The sequence below is a fragment of the Magnolia sinica genome, chromosome 15 (assembly GCF_029962835.1).
Source record: "Magnolia sinica isolate HGM2019 chromosome 15, MsV1, whole genome shotgun sequence".
Taxonomy (NCBI): Eukaryota; Viridiplantae; Streptophyta; class Magnoliopsida; order Magnoliales; family Magnoliaceae; genus Magnolia; species Magnolia sinica.
In genome coordinates this window covers 57692646-57713787 of record NC_080587.1, presented here as the reverse complement: position 1 = coordinate 57713787, position 21142 = coordinate 57692646, and the positions used below count along the sequence as shown (strand labels likewise).

The following is a 21142-nucleotide window of genomic DNA, read 5'->3' as shown; positions in this document are numbered from 1 at the left end:
AAAAAAACCACGGATGAAAACTTCCACTATGAAGATTACAAGGCAATATACTAACCTCTCCCTTTGAAGTACAGAGAAAACCCTTGGCCTACTCCTTGGAATAACTCTCATAATACCTAGAAAAGCCCTAGGGACCCCTATTTATACTTTAGGCAACTCCCCTTTCTCACCTCTGCGAAAAACTGACTCAAAAATCCACAGTCCGCATCAAATCCGAAAACGAATCTGCGTAACCTCGACTGGTCGAGCATGGGCCTCGACCGGTTGAGTACCGCAAAACCCAAAAACCGATGCTCGCTGGACTTTGAGTCGAGCCCATCCACGATTGGTCGAGCAGGGCACTCGACTGGTCAAGCGGCCGTCCAGATGTGGCTCCACATCTCAACACTCTATTACCTTAGACAACCACATTGGGTAAATTATTTAAGTAGTGGTGTTGAGAGACAAATTTTTTTGAAACATAACACAATTTTATTAAGAAAATTATAGGTGAAGCCAAGATATTTTAAGTAGTGGTGTTGAATACAAAAATGAAATAGAAATACAAACCTGAAACTTTCTAAGTCATTTGGATTTCCAAAAAGGGAATGCTTCCATTGTGGTTCATCAATGTCATTAAAGGATTTAACTACTTCTATCTACACAAATTTCAACAGTGTAAGAAAGACTAAGAACTTTATAGTGTACAAAATTTCAAAAAGGAAAAAAAGAAAAAAAAAAGGGAATGATGGTCACGGAAGAGGAACTCTTCAAAGAATATAAACAATTCATGTCATTCAATCTCCTTTAGTTATACAATCCACTTAAAAATATTAATACAAATGATCAGATTTCTCTCTTATATGGAACATCTAAGGGATCAATCAATAAGCTTCCTTTTGATCTTTTACAATGCAGGTTATATGAATACTATTATGATGTAGCGGCATTTATTCTTTCCCAAAAGAGGTCAGAACTCTTGACATTTCTTTAGAATCTGTTGAGCTATGCTAAAACAAATCTTAAGTTTTAACAATTTCTTCTTCTTTTTTTTGAAAGATTTGAAATGTGCTTATGTTTGCAATCTTTCAATTCGAATGTGCATCCAAACACAACCTATGTTTGCAATCTTTCAATCTTGATCATCAGACCAAGTTCAAAAGGTTGAATTATAAAACAGATCCAATGCAATTGTGAGTGTGTAACAAGGACAAAAACTGTATCTCAATTGCCTTTACCTATTACTGCCGCATTATAATGCAAATCACATGAAAACTTGATAAATCAAATATCACATTCTGGCACAGGGTATTTCTGAAGAATGTCAACCACGCCCTAAGAGGAAAATAACATAAACATTGTTAAAGATGTGGAAAGATAAATTACTCACACATACAAACATGATAAATACCTGAATCTACATAAATAGCAAGCTAGTGCAAGCTCCTCCAAGGATTCTATAATCTATAACCGAGTCAAAACAAAATTCATTTGTAATGATGAATCAAGTTGTTGTTTTGGGTATATGCATGCAAATTAATCCGAGTTATGGAATGCATGCAAATTAATCTGAGGTGCAGGTTGTGGTTTAGACATATAATGAACTAAACAAGTAGTAAAATGAAACAGCCTAGCTATATGTACTAGAGGGGGGGTGAATAGGACTATGCCAAATTATAATTATAACAGTGGAATAAAATAAAGAGATAGCCAAATAAAATAAATCAATTCACAATGTTGAAATAAAATCAACCTCAATAAACAAGTATTGAGAGGTTGATACGAATTCAGTTCTAAAGACAACCTTACACCATAAAAACCAAGGGTTTATGGCAGGACAACCTTATTTCTAGAACGTCCTTTGTATCAAAAACTCAACTGAAGATAAGTAAATAAATAGCAAGGAATTGAAATAAATTACAGGAATTTAAATCTAAATTATTACAACATTCCACACACTTGCTTGAAATGTAAATTTTATAACATTCACATCCACACATATATCCCACAAACTTGAATGATAAAAGATATAAAAACTTAAGCAAGCAATCAAATCACAAGACAAAGAATTATAATGGTTCGCCTGTGTGTACACCAACTGTTTCACAACAGCCACACAAAATGCTACTCTACTCCTAATATCCTCACACAGGGGATATTAGCGTTCACTATTAAAATAGGTTTCACAGGTTCACCTAAAACCTTCACAATTGTGTTTTTTTAACTTGGGCTTACACAATCCAAAAACCCACACTTTTTGAGTTTTCTGGCTCTCCTAAGATAACCAACACAATGAGATTTTTCTTGCTCAATCTCAAAAGAAACCAAAAGAATGTAAATTAGATAAAAGTTAAATACCTGGATTTCTCCTGTTTGTAGTAGCCCGGTAGAACCAATCGGAGTAGATGTTCGAATCAACGTTCAATGTCCAATACTTACTTTACAATGGTTCTAAGTTCTATGTGATTTTGATTCCAAGAAGAAGGAATACAGCAATTCCTCTTTTCAAATAAAATTGGAATATATGAATAAAATCAAATAAGAAAAGCTAACAAAAAGAATATTAAATATGCATAGCGTAGCTTAAAATGAATAAACTTATCTCAAAGTGGAGGCTTGAATTTTCTTGAAATTAAATCGATGAAAAACTCTGAAATTCATGTTCAATTTATAGATGAAAAGATCATGTCTACGACTGGTCTTAGGAACCCTTCGACTGGTCGTAGAGCCAATAGCATTTTGAAAATTTTGAACATGATCTTAAAAACTGTTCTACGACTGGTCTTAGGGAGTTTACGATTGGTCGTGGACCACCTACGACTAGTCATAGACAACCAGGTTTGGTTGCTGGAGTTTGACTTGTAGTTCTAGGACTGGTCGAAGGTCGAGTCGTGACCTCCCTACGACCGGTCGAACAGTCTCCAGGACTGGTTGTAGAGTAACCAAAAAATTCTGAAAATCTTCAACAACTTAGGATTGATCGTGGAATTTCTTGGACTAGTCAAACCAGTGCTAGGACTAGTCGAACAAGGTCCAGGACTAGTCTTAAAACAGATCAATTCATATAAATAAATTCATTTTGAATTATATATACAAAATGTCCTACCCTAAGATCAATATAAGGTCTATCATACCTAGGACATGAAGTATGAATATTGAACTTTATCCTTTCAGATGTATGTTGACCTTTGAACCTTATGAAGCTTGATATCTCTATCTTGATGTAGCTTGATCTTGAGATCTTCGAAAGCTTAAACTTAAACTTCAACTTAAACTTAAACTCTTCCTATCGATGTAGCTTTGAACATTGATGCTTAAAGTACATGACTTTACATTTCTTGAAGCAGAGCACTGTACATGTCTTAAACCATTGTGATACAGTGTCTTGATCATATATATATCAACGTACAAACACAAGACACAGATAGAGGTTTTGGCACAAAAAAATTTGACAATCAAAGGAGGATGAGACCATAGCACTTACAATCTCCCCCTTTGTCAAATTTGTGACAAAATACACTCATATAAAAATAAGAGAAGCACCACATGCATAATAATCATGCACCAGTTGTCATAAACTAGCAAGCACACAACATTCATCTATACTTACTCCCCCTGAGTAGCAGCACACATATGAATAATATAATGATTGCTACACATATTATTGTACTACTCATATCCATAAGCAATCAAACCAAAAGCTTCCAAAAGAGCTTCCAAAAGCCTTCTCCCCCTTTTTGTCACAAAATGACAAAGAAAGAAACAATGTAAAGGATTAAAAGATGGAGTAATAGATAGATTTAATCGACAATATATAAGCAAGTAAAAGTTCACAATCCATATACCAATTTAACTAAAAAGTTAGCAAACCAACTAAGGTGTACAATCCAACATAAGTATGAAAGTTAACACAGACAAAGAATTAAAATCACTCAATCAGATCCTGAAGATGGAGCAAGAATGGTAGGATCAAGTTTATACATCCCCTTGTTCAAGCGCCTAAGATACTTGCGTATATATTTAAACTGAAGATCATGGGCAATATTCATATTCTCTACCTTCTCCTCTAGAGCACGAAGACGAGCATCAAACTCAGATGGCTCATAGTCAGGATCATTTTCAGAATCTGAATCAATTTCATCGAAAATATCATCCATATTCACATCAGCAGAAGGAAGATCACCAGCTTCTTCATTCCCAGCTTCAGCTCCTCCACCACCAACATCCACTTAGCTACGAGCCAATTCCAATTTCATCTTGTTAATATTCGAATTGTTAAAAATAAGATGATGGATAGGAGCCTCTCCAATAGGCATAGCGACTAGAATGTGATTAGCTAAAACAGTCATGAGATAGGCAAAAGGAATATCACTATGACCTAGATGGTGACGAGACTGAATAATGGAATGACATATCAATAAAGGAAAGCAAATTTTAGTACCAGAAATGACAGAGTGCAAAACACGAACCATAAACGCAATTAGTTCAGTTTTGTTACCAGAACACGAATACAGATTTAAAATAAAGATTCTGTGAAGAACCCTGTATTTGGGTAACAAATACTCTTTTTCCCTTTAGCATCCATTTCCAAGAATAAACACACGGAAACAAGAAGATTCAATAGATTTGAAATGTGGTTTTGATAGATCAGATTTTTTAAAAGGAAACCCCAAAATTATAATGAAAGATCAAATAGATTACTCTAAGAGTGAAAATGGAGTACTATTAATGAGAATCTATAAGAAAAATGCAAAAGAACCACTAACCTCGAAAAACAATAAAGGTGGGTTCGACTGGTTGGGCCTCGGCTCGTCGGAGAGGAAAAAGGAAATGAGGAAGATGAGATTTTTCTCAAATTTTAAAAGACCCAACACGATCCACGACCGGTCTTGAGATGTCCTCGATCGGTCGTACCACGACTGGTCGAGTACATCCTTGACTAGTCATGTACCGACTAAAATATGCAATTTTCATAAAAATTTAAAATTTAAACACATAAATTATCAAATATAAATACACTATGATATAAGTATGCAAGAATATTCAATTTAAATTGCACATACCAAGATCAAATTTCAATTTACTAAATCTATTTTTGTCAAGCAGTTTAGTGAAAATGTCAGCAAGTTGAGTCTCGGTCGGTATATATTCCAAAGATATTATCTTTTCTTTCACTAATTCACGAATGTAATGATACCTAATGTCAATGTGCTTGGTACGTGAATGCTGGATTGAATTTTTAGAAATGTTTATAGCATTGGAATTATCATAATATAAGACCATAGAATCTTATACTATTCCATAATCACTTAACATACGTTTCATCCAAACAAGCTGAGTACATACATTTTCAGCCACAATGTATTTAGCCTCAGTAGTTGAGAGTGATACAGAACTTTGCTTCTTGTTAAACCAAGAAACTAAACAATTTCCAATATAAAAACAACTACCACTGGTTGATTTCCTATCATCGAGATTTCTAGCCCAATCAGCATCAGTGTACCCAGCCAACTGAACACTAATATCATATGGATACCAAAGACCTAAATTAGCAGAACTTGCGACATATCGAATAATCTGCTTAATAGCAGTTAGATGTGATTCTTTAGGATTAGCCTGATATCTAGCGCAAATACCAACACTGAAAGCAATATCAGGTCTACTAGCAGTTAAATAAAGCAAACTACCAATCATGCACAATACAATTTAGGATTCACATCTTTACCTGTAGAGTCCTTTGAGAGTCTTAGAGTTGTACTCATAGGAATCTCAAAACTCTTACCATTCTCAAATCCGAATCTTTTAATCAACTTTAAGGCATACTTAGTTTGAGAAATAAAAATTCCATCAGGTTGTTGTTTTACTTGCAACCCTAGGAAATAGTTTAACTCCCCAACCATGCTCATTTCGAACTTAGATTTCATTAAATCTGCAAACTCAACAGTCAAGTCAGTACATGTTGGTCCATAAATAATATCATTCACATAGATCTGAACCAATAAGATATCATCGTTATGTTTCTTAACAAAGAGCATCTTATCGACACTACCCATTTGAAAATTATAACTTAGTAAAAACTTAGTCAATTTTTCGTACCATGCTCTAGAAGCTTGTTTTAAACCATATAGAGCTTTTTTAAGACGGTATACATGACCAGTAAACTTAGGGTCTTCAAACCCTGTCGGTTGTTCAACATATACTTCTTCATGTAAATCACCATTCAAAAAGGCACTCTTGACATCCATTTGATAAATTTTAAACTTTCTAAAATATGCAATGGATATAAAAAGTCTGATCGATTCAAGGCGAGCAACTGGGGCAAAAGTTTCATCATAATCAATGCCTTCTATTTGAGTATACCCTTATACAACCAGTCTTGCCTTGTTTCAAATAATATTACCAAGTTCATTATACTTATTTTTAAAAATTCATTTTGTTCCGATAATATGTTTATCTTTAGGTTTAGGAACAAGATACTAGACATCATTTCGAACAAATTGATTAAGTTCTTCCTGCATAGCTACTATCCAGTTTTCATCAGAAAGCGCTTCTTTTACGTTCACCGATTCTATTTGGGAAGTAAAGCACACATAATTACATGTCTTCTAATTGTCTATGAGTGTGTACACTAGTGAGAGGGTTTTCAAGAATTTGAGTGGTTGGATGATCTTTGACAGTCCTCAGTTCAGAGTTTTTTTGATTCGATGAAGTATCTGGTTTGTCAATTAAAAGAACTTCATCATTATCTGAACTTGGGGCAGGTGTATTCAAGTGATCATCAATGACCACATTAATGGACTCTTGAATCACACCAGTCTTGTTGTTCAGTATACGATATGCCCGACTGTTTAAAGAGTATCCTAAAAAGATCCCTTCATCACTTTTAGTGTCAAACTTTTCCAGATTTTCATAGTCACGCAAAATATAGCACTTGCTACCAAAAACTCAAAAGTATTTGACAATAGGCTTCTTATCAAACCAAAGTTCATAAGCCGTTTTATTATTAGATTTATATGTATAAACTCGGTAAATAATATAGCAGGCGGTATTCACTACTTCAGACTAAAGATTTCTAAGGAGCTTCATATTACGTTTCTCATTTCTTGAAGCACTCTATTTTTCCTTTCTACAATTCCATTTTATTGTGGTGTTTTGGGCGCAGAGAATTCATGCGATATTCCCTGATCAATACAGAATTTCTCAAAACTACTATTCTCGAACTCAGATCCATGATCACTACAGATCTTACAGACTTGAGAACTTTTTTCAGTCTGGATCTGTTTGATAATCATTTTCACTTCATCAAGGGTTTCTGATTTATCTCTTAAGAAAGCTACCCAAGTGAATCTGGTAAAATCATCCACAATTACCAGGACGTATTTTTTGCCACCTCGACTCTCCGTCCTGGTAGGTCCTATAAGATCCATATGGAGAAGCTTGAGTGGTCTTACTGTAGCATTGGAGTTTACCTTTTTGTGAGAGCTCCTTGTTTGCTTGCCATACTGGCATTCACCACATATTTTGTCTACTTTTTGTAATTTAGGTAGACCTCTTATTAGTTCTCCTTTTCTCAATCTGCATAAATTACAGTAGTGTACATGTCCAAGGCATTTATGCCATAATTCTGTCTCATCAGTATGGACTATGTAGCACGATTGATTAGATGAGCTGCCATCGCATACAATGTAGTAGTTTTCGAAAGTTTTGCGACCAGTTAATATTACAGAACCCTTTTTTTTATGATTTCACAACCTTGATTAGAAAATTTCACACTATAATTGTTATCGCATATTTGAGATATACTTAACAGGCTGTGTTTTAGTCCCTCAACATATAAAATATTCTTAAATAAGGGGAGGTTATAGAGTTGAACCATACCTTGGCCAATAATTTTATAGTTGCTACCATCACCAAATGTGACTGATCCATCTGTCATATCTTTAAGGTCGGTGAATAAAGCCTTGTCGCCTGTCATATGCCTGGAGCACTCGTTATAAAGGTACCACTTCTAATGACTTGTTGCTTTGAAAGCGGTGTGGGCAACCAAGCAGGTAACCTTAGGAACCCATTTCATAAATGTTTTGGGTTTAGGAGTATAGTTGGTCTTTTTGTTTTTGTAATTGTAAGAATGACCCACTAAGTTAGATTTTAAGAGCTCCTTAAGTAAATCAACTATTTTTTCCGCTAAAGGGTTTTAGTTCTAATTTTTATAGTTGACATAATTGCTTTTAGGTTTTTGAAAAGATTTAACATTTTTAGAAAAACTTTGATTAATACTTTTCCCTTTTAAGTTTGAGGTTTCTCCTCTTACAAACTTAGGAGGTGTATTCTTTTGTTTAGAAGGTCTATTCTTATCATAGCCCAACCTGGATCTAACGCCACATTTTCTAGATCCGGATAAAAGTTTTTCAAACTTTGGATCCCCTTGGGCATACCTCCATGTATCCTTTAAACTCAAAAGTGAAGAGTTTTCAAGCTTAAGTTTATCATTTTCAGATTTAAGATTTTCAATATGGGAGGTTTTGAATTCTAAATCACTTTTTGTCTTTTCAAAACAATTTGAAATAAGGGATTTTTCTAAAACAAGTGAATCAAAATTTTCTTTGAGTTTTAAAAACTTTTCTTTTTGAAGTTTCAATTTTACGGCAATTTTACAACTTTCCTTGTATAGGGCATTGTAAGCATCTTGAAGATCTTCTTCATTTTCGTGATCACTATTCAGATTTTCTTCACTAGTTGAATCATCATTATCTGAAAAAGTAAACTTGGCTATAGTCATAAGGGCTTTAACTTCATTGCCTGACTCAATTTCAGAATCTTCTGATTCAGAAGAGGCTTTAGTGCCAGAAGATTCATCCAAAGTAGTCAATATTCCTTTCTTTTTAGATTTGTCCTTTTTATGACATTTGTTTGCTAAATGCCCATATTTTTGGCAGTTGTAACATTGACTATCTTTCAAAGATTTTCAAGTTTTAGTTTTAGATTTAGATCTTCTCTTATCATTTGATTTTTGAAAGTCTACCCTTTTTTTACTTTTGAAAATCTTGTAAAAAATTTTTGCTAAAAGAGCCATATCATCTTCAGAATTTTCTAAATCAGAGTTTTCTTGAGAAATACATTTAGAAGATTTAAAAGTGATAGATTTACCTTTAGGAGTTTTAAAGTTTAACTTATAGGTTTGTAAAGAACCAACTAGTTCTTCTACCCTCATATTGTCTGTATCACGAAGTTCCTGGATCGCAGTTACCTTAGAGTTGAACCGTTCAGGAAGTGAGCGTAGTATCTTTGCACATACTTTACTTTCTAGGATTTTGTCGCCAAGACCCCACATAGAGTTTACAATGTCATTTAATCTTGTATAAAAGTCCATAAACATTTCATTTTCCTCCATATGAATTTCTTCAAATTTGGTTGTGATAGTTGGACTTTAGATTTTTTGACAATTGATGTACCCTCGTGTGTCATTTCTAATATATCCCAAGCTTGCTTTGCAGTATCGCAGGATATAATTCTTTTGAATTCATCCGGTGATAGTGCGCAAGTGATTGCGTTTAGTGCTTTTGCATTGGCACTACTCTCACTTTTCTGAAGAGTGGTCCAAGAGAAATAAGGTGAAATTTTTATTGATTTTGAACCATTGACACCAGTTACTTCCATGGTAGGAGGAGTCCATTTAGTCACTGTGGCTTGCCACACGCTCTCATCCATTGATTTGAGGAAAATCCTCATCTTGGCTTTCCAATAGGCATAGTTGGAGCCATCAAATGGTGGAGGCCTAGTGACTAAAAGGCTATCAAAATTTGACATCTTAAATTAGCTTAAATCGTTAGCTCAAGAAATGAATTCAAAAATAAAGAATTTAAAAACGAGCTATTAGGCTTTGATACCACTTGAAACGGCTTAGCTATATGTCCTAGAGGAGGGGTGAATAGGATTATGCCAAATTATAATTATAACAGCGGAATAAAATAAAGAGATAGCCAAATAAAATAAATCAATTCACAATGTTGAAATAAAATCAACCTCAATAAACAAGTATTGAGAGGTTGATACGAATTCAGTTCTAAGGACAAACTTACACCATAAAAACCAAGGGTTTATGGCAGGACAACCTTATTTCTAAAACGTCCTTTGTATCAAAAACTCAATCTGAAGAGAAGTAAATAAACAGCAAGGAATTGAAATAAATTACAGGAATTTAAATCTAAATTATTATAACATTCCATACACTTGCTTGAAACGTAAATTTTACAACATTCACATCCACACATACATCCCACAAACTTGAATGATAAAAGATATAAAAACTTAAGCAAGCAATCAAATCACAAGACAAAGAATTATAGTGGTTTGCCTATGTGTACACCAACTGTTTCACAACAGCCACACAGAATGATACACCACTCCTAATATCTTCATATAAGGGATATTAGCGTTCACTATCAAAATAGGTTTCACAGGTTCACCTAAAACCTTCACAATTATGTCTTTTTAACTTATGCTTACACAATCCAAAAACCCACACTTTTTGAGTTTTCTGGCTCTCCTCAGATAACCAACCCAATCAGATTTTTCTTGCTCAATCTCAAAAGAAAACAAAAGAATGTAAATTACATAAAAGTAAAATACCTGGATTTCTCCTTTTTGTAGTAGCCCGGTAGAACCAATCAGAGTAGATGTCCGAATCAACGTTCAATGTCCAATACTCACTTTACAATGGTTCTAAGTTCTAATTGATTTTAAATTAAATCAAATGGGCGTAGCTCTATTTGATTTTGATTCCAAGAAGAAGGAATACAGCAATTCCTCTTTTCAAATAAAATTAGAATATAGGAATAAAATCAAAAAAGAAAAGCTAATAAAAAGAATATTAAATATGCACAACGTAGCTTAAAATGAACAAACTTATCTCAGAGTGGAGGCTTGAATTTTCTTGAAATTAAACCGATGAAAAATTTTGAAATTCGTATTCAATTTATAGATGAAAAGATCATGTCTACGACTGGTCTTAGGAACCCTTCGACTGGTCGTAGAATCAACGGCATTTTGAAATTTTTGAGCGCGATCTTAAAAACCGTTATACAACTGGTCTTAAGGAGTCTAATACTAGTCATGGATCACCTACAACCGATCATAGTTGACCCAGGATTGGTTGTAAACAACCAGGTTTGGTTGTTAGAGTTTGAGTCATAGTTTTAGGACTGGTCGAAGGTCGAGTCGTGACCTCCCTACGACCGGTCGAACAGTCACTAGGAGTGGTCGTAGAGTAACCAAAAAATTCTAAAAATCTTCAATAACTTAGGACTGGTCATGGAATTTCTTGGACTGGTCGAACCAGTGTTAGGACTAGTCGAACAAGGTCCAAGACTAGTCTTAGAACAGACCAATTCATATAAATAGATTCATTTTGAATTATGTATACAAAATAACCTACCCTAAGGTCAATCTAAGGTCTATCATACCTAGGACATGAAGTATGAATATTGAACTTCATCCTTTCAGATGTAGGTTAACCTTTGAACCTTATGAAGCTTGAGATCTCTATCTTGATGTAGCTTGATCTTGAGATCTTCAAAAGCTTAAACTTAAACTTCATCTTGAGTTGTTCTTGAGTCTTAAAATGTACTTGAGTCTTGAAATGTACTTAAGTCTTAAAATGTACTCTTCTTATCGATGTAGCTCTCAACATTGATGCTTAAAGCACATGACTTTACATTTCTTAAAGTAGAGCACCATACATGTCTTAAACTGTGATGCAGTGTCTTGATCATATATATATCAACGTACAAACACAAGACACAAATAGAGGTTTTGGCACAACAAAATTTTACAATCAAAGAGGCATGAGACCATAGCACTTACATAAAACCAGTCCACTGTGCACACATTTTCTATGATGTTTTGCTAAACAAAATGGCCTCCTTTTTTTTCTATGCTTAGCACGAAAAATGCAAAAGTGAGATCCAACTTTTGGTGACCCAGTGTGTTCGTCTTACAACCCCATTGTGGATTGACTATGCCCCAAAACGCTCCTCCATCTGATGATATTAGCAATCAGATTGGTGACCTGTAAAACAGAAGATTTGTCCATCTATCCACATTTAACCGGAGAAAACTACCCAATCATGTTAATAAGATTTCCTAATGGGGGAGATTTTGCAGATGGCATTGATAACCAAAACGTGGGCTTACCTGTACAGTTTCAGATAGATAGAAACATAAACATTCAATGTGCGAATCTATATTGTCTCAAAGAGATCAGAAAATATATAAAGCACAAGCTGAACAGGCTGTAAGACGGCTGTAAGGCTCCAGTTCAGGGCAGAGCCCCTTGTAGTGAGGCCCACTTCACACATACAGATTACAATTTTTGTGGGCACTGCTGCTTAAACTGCCCCACCAGATAATCCTACCCATCTTATTATTCGCCAACAAATTATCCCTATAGGAACAAGATAAAGCCCACAAATTAGAGGACTAGAATTCTTTAACAGATTAGCATTATGGTCGATCATTCATAGAAACCAAAGCGCAAAAATTTAAATAACTAAAAGGTGGGTCTCACCAACGCTGATTGCCATATCAAGCACTGTATATTTCCTCATAGGTAAAATGGCAAAAGAAAGATGAGAAAGAGAATCACTGTATGAATCCAACAATCGGCATACCTTTATGGGACTTGAAAGAATACACTGAAAATGAAAAAAAAAAGTGTCCTCAAATCAATCAACAGGGTGTGAATATCAATTCCAAGAGGAAGGAAATTATCATAGAATTGTGACAGATGATCTTCTCCAGAGTGTGCCTCAATTCAAGAAGCCCTCGTGCGGCAGATGTCGAAAGATCACACCCTCTGAGCTCCAAAATCCTCAACCCTTTTGCCCACGGAGAAAGAGAGAGATAGAGAGAGAGAGAGGTAGGTGGGGACAAGTGTGTCTAGAGAGAGAGAGAGAGGGCTAGGCGAGGGCAGGCATGGCTGGAGAAGAGAGAGATGTAGGCGAGAGAGAGAGAGAGGGGGGGGGCAGACGGGGGGCGTTCGGTCGTAGGGATTGAGGGAGAGAGAGCTGTGGGATCTCAGATTTGGAATGGGGTAAAATCCCTTGTTTATATGGCCGAATATATACTCGGTTAGTATATACCATTCCAAATCTCACTGTAGGAAGATATTTCTTCTATCCAACGACGGCTTTGGTGGTGACAACACTCGACCTTAGGGGATGGTTCTATACGGTCGAGCATACAGTACCTTTTCCCATATAGGGAAATGGTTCCATGCGGTCGAGCTCATGAGAACTTCCCATGAGGTCGAGTTGTGTGGGGCCCACCGTGATGCATGTCGAACATCAACACCATGCATTTGATGGGTCCCCTTTAAATAATGGGATATCCCAAAAATCAGTTGTATACGGAACTCAGGTGGGCCATACCATCTAAAATCATGTGAATACATGCCTAAAACATATAAAAGCACTTGGTGGGGCCCACCTAAAATTTGGATGCATCTGAAACTTGGTCTGACCCCTCATCCAAGTGGGACACACATAATGGATGGGCTGGATTAGTGAACCACACCTCAGTGGGCCCAAAAAATGATTATGAATGTTTTAATGGGAGGGTAACCCCTCTCAACTTTTATACGTGGTGTGGCCCACAAAAGTCATTGATTGACTTGATTTTTAAGCCCAAGGCCCATCATGGAGTGGTGCATCTGACTAATGGGGTAAGATGTTCGACATGCATCACTGTGGGGCCCACACAGCTCGACCTCATGGGAAGTTCTCATGAGCTCAACTGCATAGAACCATTTCCCATATATGTGTGTGTGTCCGATTTAGCAAAAAATCTACCCACTAAAAGAAGAAAGGAGAGACATCAATCCCTTACTTGGGTTTGTAGTAGTGACCATAGAGGCACCTTTAAAATAACACATCCCTGGCACCATCCCCATCTGGTGATAATACGCATCAAAAGCATGTGTTGCATGTTCCTATACAGTGTTCAGTTCATAGCATGATTGACCTTGCAACAGAGGTGAACAATCTACCTTACCGGGCCCACATGCCCAATCCAATCCTGCCTGCAACATCTTCAAATCCACACCATCCTTTGTTATGCAATACGTCTGGTTTATCGTGTCATTCGCCAAAACCATCCCTAAGCCTGTCAAATGAAGGGTGTAAACTGGAACCCCACTTGCTTCAAACAGACCCCAGTTCTTCTCAGATATTGACCCGAGTCTCAAATCCTCATTATAAAGCCGGTATATATATATGTACTAATCGACATGCTAGGGTATTTTAGCGTACCAGTTTTGTTTAGCACGTGTCGTATCAAATTGCTATTGTAGGTGTTAGCATTGTCCAAGGTGGCATCCCGCTCCGAGGCATCACCCTTAGAGGGCCACCCCGATTCAGTTACAACAATCGGATCATTGGTGAAGTTAAGTAGGACATGGAGAAGTGGGCCGCATCAACAACCACATCAAAGAAATCGGTGTAATGTAGGAGGGTGTTGGCATCGACAGCTTCTTTGTTGGGTGGGAGGGGACAGAAGAGTGCATAATCTTGTTGGGGGCCTTGCACAAAACATTAGGATCTAACCTCCAAAAACACCAAAGTTATAGGATAATAAAGTAATGAAAATAATTAAATTATAAACCACACGACACAAGAGATTTTATGTAGAAAACCCTCAAAGAGGTAAAAACCACAGGACCTCGTCCAGATCAATAATCCACTATCAAGTAGAACGTTACAACTGATCATAAGCACACACCGCTTGGATCAAACCTTCCTCACTCATGCGGGAGCGGATAAACAATAAGAGAATAAAAGAAAAATGGAGAGATCTCACCGATTACGAGGACGTAGAAGCGCTGAGATGTCAAGTGCACAGTAGATCACCTCTACGAGCAAAACCTCCCTTCCACAAGCTTCCTCTCTCTCTCTCTCTCTCACACACACCTTCGATAGCTCTAAACCCTTTAGCAAACCTTTGTAAAGCTTTAGGAAACCCTCTTACATTGCCTGGAAAAGCCCTAGGCACACTTATTTATAATTTAGGAAACTCCCTTTCGTACCCCTTGCGAAAGGGCCTCAAAATTTCACAATCTGCACAAAATCCTGAAATGAATCTACGTAACCTTGACTGGTTAAGGTGAATCCTTGACCGGTTGAGCACCTCCCTCGACTGGTCGAGCACCTTAGAGAAAATACATCAGATGGTCGATGAACTTTGAGTCGACCCCCACTCGTCCGGTCGAGCGCCACCCACAACCGGTCGAGTAGCCCACTCAACCGATCGAGCAGCGCAGTGAATCACTCTGAATTTTCAACCCGTTGCACTGTCTCTCCCCTGAACTGAGGAGGAAAACTCCATCAAATCTCCCCCTTTCCGACTTAGGGAGAATTCACCTTCTTCAAGCCAACCTGATTGCTACAAACCTCAAACTTGCCCTTGAGTAAAGCCTTGGTCATCATATCTGACCCATTGTCATCCGTGTAAACCTTCTCAAGCTGTAACACCTTATGTTCCAAAGTATTCCCGATCCAGTGATATCGAATCGCTATGTGATTCGACTTGGAGTGCTTACTTGGATTCTTGCTCAAGTGTATAACACTTTAACTATCGCAATAAACCACGTGTTGTTCCTGCCTTAGGCTAAGTTCTTGTAGGAACCTCTTCATTTAAAGCATCTCTTTACATGCCACTATGACTGCAATGTACTTGGCTCTGTCATCGACAATGCTACGATTTTTTGTAGCTTGCTCTACTAAGAGACCGCTCCCCCTGCAAACGTGAACATGAACCCCAATGTAGACTTCCTGGAGTCTATGTCACCTGTCATATCTGCATCTGTGTAGCCCTCTATCGCAGGTTTTTTGTCACTATAGCATAGGCTCAACCTAGATGAGCCTCTTAAATATTGCAGTATTCACTTCACTGCTGCCCAATGCTCTTTGCCAGGATTGGCAAGATACCGTCTGAGAACACCAACCACATATGCTATGTCTAGGCGTGTACACACCATAGCATACATCAAACTTCCTACCGCTGATGCGTAGGGTATCTTCTGCATCTCATCCACCTCTGCCTTCGTCTTAGGACACTGCCTATCGTTCAATCTGAAGTGACCATCCAGTGGAGTACTGACCGGTTTCGTTGTATTCATATTGAACTGCTCTAGGACTTTCTCAATGTACCGCTCTTGTGACATCCAAAGCTTCCTGATGCTTCTATCATGGCTTATCTCTATTCTTATGATCTGTTTAGCCGAGCCCAAGTCTTTCATCGCAATTGACTTGCCCAACTCCTGTATTAGCCTGTAGATCTTCTTAATGTCTTTTCCCATGATGAGCATGTCATCAATGTATAACAGTAAAACTAATCACCATATGAGAACTTACGTGTGAACACACAATGGTCCGACTCCATTCTGTCACACCCATGTTGTAACTTGAATGAGTCAAACTTCTTGTACCAATGTCGTGGAGCTTGTTGCAGCCCATACAAGCTCTTCCTCAGCCTGCACACTATATGCTCCTTGCCCTTGACTTCGAACCCCTCTAGTTGGTGCATGTAGATCTCTTCTTTCAGGTCCCCATGGAGAAAGGCAGTTTTAACATCTAACTGCTCTATCTCCAGATCCAGCTAGCCTCCAACCCAAGCAACACCTGTATGGATGTCATCTTCACCATTAGTGAGAATATCTCCTCGAAGTCTATACCCTTCCTCTGACCGAACCCTTTCACCACAAGTTTGTCCTTAAACCTCGTCCGTGAATTCTTCTGCTTAACCTTCTTTCTGAATACCCACTTGCTAGTCAAAGCTTTCTTGCCCTTAGGCAATTTCACCATATCATAGGTGAGGTTCTTATGCAAGGATTTCATCTCCTCTTGCATAGCTTTCAACCACTCCCCTTTATGCTCATCGGTTAGGGCCTCAAAATAATCTTTTGGCTCTCCCCCATCAGTGAACATAATGTACTCATGTAGTGAGTATCTCTTAGACGGTTGTCTGTCCCTAGATGACCTCCTCACCTATGGCTCAAAAGGTGAATCAAGTCGGGGCTACTCCCCCAGTCCATCTTCTGTAGAAACTCCCTCATCCTCTGCACCTTATTGTACTCCCCCATCATCAGGCAGCACGGGAGGAATAACCAGATCCATGTCCTCTAGATCACCTGAACTAGGTGAATTCTTCTCTGGCTTACCAATGTCTTCTATACATTGATCTTCAAAGAAAACCACATCTCTGCTCCAGACAAGCTTCTTCTTAGTCGAATCTCACAATCTATAACCGAACTTTTTATCACCATACCCCAAGAACACACACTGTCTAATCTTCATATCGAGCTTGGACCTCTCATCCTTTAGTACATGAACAGATGCCTTGCATCCAAACACCCTGAGATAACTGTACGATGAATCCTGTCTAGTCCACACCTTATTGGGTACTTTTCCATTCAACGGGGCTGATGGAAACCTGTTTATCAAATACACTACCGTGTGCATTGCTTCTCCCCAAAACGTCTTGGGCAACTTCACATGGGATAACATGTATCTGATTCTCTCTACAATTGTGCGATTCATTCGCTCAGTTACACATTATGTTGGGGGGTCTTCAGAACCGTCCGTTCATATCGTATACTCAGGGACTTACAATACTCATGGAAGTGGCCAATGTATTCACTACTATTGTCAGTGCGGATACACTTCAATGATCTACCTATCTCTCACTCGACCATAGCATGAAATAATTTAAACACACAAAAGATCGCGTCCTTGGATTTCAAAGAATAAACCCAAACCCTCCTAGATGCATCATCTATAAAAGTAATAATACAATGCCCCACCCATGGTTTTGTCCTCATAAGACCACAAACATCAGAATAAACTAAATCTGATGCATGCACTTTATTAACATGAGAAGTAGATTTAATAAATGAAACTCTATATTATTTCCTTGATAAACAATCAATACAGGTTTTGAGAGGTATACATGTCACGTCTAGAAGGAGGTGCTTTCTCGCTAGTATTTGAAACCCTTTTTACTTATATGGCCTAGACGCCTGTGCCACATATCAATAGCTGAATCTTCCGCTGCGTTCAACCCACCCTTGCACATACTGACACTTGCCTTGTAAAGGGTGCAACACTTCTTTTCTCTGTCTACGATCAACGAACCCTTGATGAGCTTCCAGCGCCCACCAACAAATCGGCTTTCATAGTCATCATCATCATCTAACCTTCCCGTCGACATCAAGTTGAGGCGAAGGTCTGAGATATGCGTCACATCCCTGAGAACCAATGTGCAGCTCACATCGGTCTTCACGCAAATATCACCGACCCCTGCGATTTTTGATATGCTAGAATTTTCCATCTTCATGGTCCCATTGTCGCCTGACTTGTAGCTTATGAAGAAATCCCCGTGTGGAGTCGCATGAAACGAGGCTCCCGAGTCTATCACCCAGTTGGTGTCCTGACTCGTAGCTGTGAGGTAAACATCATGATCTGCTGAAAGAATAACTACAATGTCGCCATTTAAAGCGACCGCAGTGGAATCTATTTCGTTTTCCTTCTCCTTTCCTTTTCCTTTCTTGTCGTTCTTATTCTTATGACATTCATACTTATGTTGCCCTTCTTGCCACAATTCCAGCATTCAACATCCTTCCTAGTGCTCGACTTGCCTCTTGATTTATCTCGGGCCTTCCTGCCTTTTCTGTTCTTTCCTCTCCCTCGTTCTTGTGTTACAAGGGCCTCTTACTGAGTAAGCCCCTGAGACTTCCTCCTTGTCTCCTCATTGAAGAGACAGCTAGTTACCTATTTCATGGATACCTTTTCATCTGGCACGAAGTTACTTAGAGACACTACAAATGTCTCTCAACTGTCAGGTAATGAGCTAAGAAATAGCAAAGCCTGTAATTCATCATCTAGGACCATCTTCATAGCGGAGAGTTGGTTCAAAATATTGCTGACCCCATTCATGTGCTCAGCAATAGAACCACCATGTTTGAACTTGTTCACAAGTCGTCTTATCAGGAAAATTTTATTGTCGGCTTTCTTCCTCTCATATAACCCTTGCAGTTTCAGCCATAGGCTAGCTGTTGAGGTCTCCGTAGACACATGGTGGAACACGGAATCATTCAACCATTATCTAATAAACCCCACTGCCTTCCGGTCTAATTTCTTACAATCATCATTTGTCATATCCTTTGACTTTGCTGATATGCCTTGAATTGGATAATACAACTCCTTGCAATAAACCAAGTCCTTCATCTTAGCCTTTCATATGGTCCAGTTAGAACCATTGAGGCTGATCATCCTTCATGAGCCACCTTCCATAATTCAGAACCGATCCCACTCCGTTTAATGAACTTAGCTTTGATACCACTTTGTTAGGGGCCTTGCACAAAACCTTAGGATCTAGCCTCCCAAAACACCAGAATTATGGGATAATAAAGCAATGAAAACAATCAAAGAATAGACCACATGACACAAGAGATTTTACGTGAAAAACCCTCAAAGAGGTAAAAACCACGGGATCTCATCCAGATCAATAATTCATTATCAAGTAGAACGTTACAACCGATCACAAGCACACACCGCTTGGATCAAACCTTCCTCACTTACACAGGAGTGGATAAACAATAAGAGAATAAAAGAAAAACGGAGAGATCTCACCTATTACGAGGATGTAGAAGCGCTGAGATGTCAAGTGCACAGTAGATCACCTCTACGAGCAAAACCACTCTTCCACAAGCTTCCTCTCTCTCTTTCTCTCTCTCTTTTCCTCACACCTTTGATATCCTGAAACCCTTTAACAAACCCTCGTAAAGCTTTAGAAAACCCTCTTACATTACCTAGAAAAGCCCTAGGCACCCCTATTTATAGTTTAGGAAACTCCCTTTCGCACCCCTTGTGAAAGGGCCTCAAAATTCCGCAATCCATATAAAATCGCGGAACGAATCTACATAACCTTAACTGGTCGAGCCGAATCCTCAACCAGTCAAGCGGCCCACTCAACCAGTAGAGCACCTCCCTTGACTGGTCAAGCACTTCGGAAAAAATACATCAGATGTTCGCTGGACTTTGAGTCGAGCGCCACTCGATTGGTCGAGCGCCACCCATGACCGGTCGAGTAGCCCACTCGACTGGTCGAGTAGCGCGGTGAATTACTCCGAATTTTCAACCCGCTGCACTGTCTCTTCCCTGAACTGGGGAGGAAAACCCCATCATATCCAATAGAATTACACCATTGGATTGCATGTAGTCATAGTATGGATAGACATTGAGCATGAGGAAGGAGTCTGTAGACTGCAGGAATATGGCAAGGGTACTAAGACCGGGTCCCACGTGTGGTTGAAGAAGGCTTGGGAGGGCGGGAAGGAGTCAAGGATGATAGAAGAGGATAGGGGGGTGGACACTTTTATCTGGTTGTCGAGGTTGGATGCAACAAGCGCTGAAAAGATGAATCGGAGGGCGGAGACTAATACAAGAGCAGCATTGGGAAGTGTAGTGAGCACCTCGGATCCAACCGCAATGGCAGTGATGTTAGTGGCAGGGACATGGGCCGCGACATTGCGGTCGACCCAGTTGGCAACAGTGGCATTCGACTGGCCAACACCAAGGAGCTCGTCATTGGGGACGGAGATGGTAACACGGATACCGGTATTGGCAAGTGCGACGAGCAAGGCACCGTCTGCATCATAGAGGCAGACATGGCGGATCTGCTGGGCCTTGAGGAGGGCAACCACCTGGGATGGGGATGGCATGTCGGAGAGGTCTGTTCCGATGTTAACACCAATGAATGCATCTGCAAAGCAGGAGAAAAGGGGTGAAGGTTAGCAAGTTGGTCCACAACAGTAGTTCCTATTCAAATTTACTAACATGAACTAAACTAGATTATGGATAACATAACCATTACATAAAAATCCGCCAGATACACTGAGTATAAGTACAGATCAGGCCCATGATTCGGTATCCATATGCTGACTTGATTGTCAATTCCCCAAAAAGGATCTCCCATATTGGATGATCTTCAACACATCATAGACCTTCTTCATTTGAACATGAAATGTTGCCATATTACTTGTAAATTGTCTATTTGCAGTCCACAATTATAAGATTGTACTATCGATGAGATTTTGGGGCAAGCAGGCAAA

General features: G+C 38.6%; 1 pseudogene; it reads right to left on the bottom strand.

Moving 5' to 3' along the window:
• Positions 1-13822: 13822 nt before the first annotated feature.
• LOC131226944 (glucan endo-1,3-beta-glucosidase 3-like) lies at positions 13823-20815 on the bottom strand (annotated as a pseudogene).
• Between the last annotated feature and the right edge of the window lie 327 nt (positions 20816-21142).